This window comes from Arachis stenosperma, chromosome 10 (assembly GCF_014773155.1).
Source record: "Arachis stenosperma cultivar V10309 chromosome 10, arast.V10309.gnm1.PFL2, whole genome shotgun sequence".
NCBI lineage: Eukaryota > Viridiplantae > Streptophyta > Magnoliopsida > Fabales > Fabaceae > Arachis > Arachis stenosperma.
The window spans coordinates 23533686-23535645 of NC_080386.1; positions in this window are offsets into that span (position 1 = coordinate 23533686).

A 1960-nucleotide genomic window follows, 5' to 3' on the forward strand; every position below is an offset into this window, starting at 1 on the left:
AATGTTAATAGCCCAAATGGAATAAAAGGCATTCAGCAAAGAATATTGGGCTGAAAGCAAAATAAAGAGCCCAAGCAAAAGCAAAGGAAGAAACCAAAGAAATTAAATCGGGCCATGCATACTAATATCCGATCCAAGCCCGAACTGGTTTCAGAATTGAAATTCCCTCTCTCTTGCTTAACTAAAAGCAACGTTCTTCTTCCTTCTAATCAAGTCACATCAAGATTTCAGAAAAAGCAAGAAAGAGAAAGAGAAGAAAAGCTTCTTCCATAAGCCATTAACCAAAGAAGCAAGAGAGAGAGAGTTGAAGCTTGTATCACAGAAGCTAAATCAAGCTTAAGAAAAGTAAACCATATCATCTTGCATGCATCAGATCTTCATCCTTTCTTCCCTACTCTCTGCTCTATCCGAAAATGGCTTTAAAGGGAAAGTTGTTCTCTGCCCTACTCTGCTGTGTATCTAAGGTCTTAATCAAAACTTGGGGACCAAGTTGGTGTTCAAGGGTTCAGATTTGGTTGACCATTGGAAAACAATTTCGGTTACTCCTTTGTGGCTTTCGGTCAAGTTGGAAAAGTCAGAAGGAACGGTTCTACTTTGATGATTAAGGAGAAAAAGTGAATCTGTGGTTGGTGAAGCTCAAGGCTCAAGATGTTGACCTTGGAGGAAGAACCAAGGAACATGCTAGGAGATAAAAAGAAGCTTGTTGTTCATTCTGAAAAAAGGAGAGATAACCAGTAAACTTGAGGTGTTTGTTCTGAGAGAGCTCTTTGAAGAAGTTCAACTAACTGGACAGTGTAACCAATTCAAGGTGCATTCCGCCAGTATGAAGAACTAAATCAGAGGCTTACTAATCTGGTTTTTCGCATAGCACAGAGGCTGTTGATGAAGTCAATCTCCTTCATGTTTTTCTGATTGTAATGTACTTTTCTAAGCTTATCTTTCTGTAATTTCTTGAGAGAAAAGGCAAAGTGAGAAAGCTTAAGAAAAAGCCATGAGTGGAAAAGGGCTGAGAGATACACTTGAGAGAAAAGCCTAGAGTTATTTTCAGATTTCTTTAGGTTGGTTAAGTGTCTTGTATCTTGTACTTGTTTGGTATCCCTTTCTTAGTTGGGTTAGCACTAAGAGAAAATAGTTAGGTGTTAGCATAGCCAATGTCAAGTTAGGCTAGAACTTGAGTGTGAAATTGGTGTATGTAATACTGTTAACTATAGTGAAATTCTTCCATATTTGTGGAGGAGACTGGATGTAGGTTGCATAGCACAAAGCAACCGAACCAGGATATATGCTGGTGTTAGCTTTTTCTTCTCTGTCATGTTCTGTTTTCTGTTATTCATGAGACAAAAATAAATTGTCTCATAAATTTCCACTGCTGAGTTCAAACAGAATCAGATTTGTAGCTTTGCTTAAAAAGGGTCAAAACAGCAACTTAAAAGGAAGGCATAGATTCAACCCCCCTTCTCTAAGCCTACCACAACCTTCAATTGGTATCAGGAATTAAGGTCTCAAGAATCAAGCTTAACCGCTTGGAGCAAAGATCCAATGGCGAACAACTTGGGCACAACCACAGTTGCCTACACCCTCACTGAAGGTCAGTCAAACAACCGACCACCTTTCTTCAACGGGAAGAACTATTCCTACTGGAAAGAAAGGATAAGGATCTTCATTCAATCCATTGACTACAACCTATGGAAGATCGTTGTGAGCGGCCCAAAGATCCCAACAAAAACAAGTGCTGATGGAGTGGTGACTCCAAAAGAAGAAATTGAATGGAATGAAGATGACAAGAAGAAGATAGAGCTGAATGCTAAAGCAATCAACCTTCTTCACTGTGCTATCAGCTTTGAAGAATACCGGAAGGTGTCTAGATGCAAGACAGCCAAAGAAATCTGCGAAAAACTCCAGGTTACACACGAAGGCACTAAACAAGTAAAAGAAACGAGGATTGATATGCTGCGAAAAG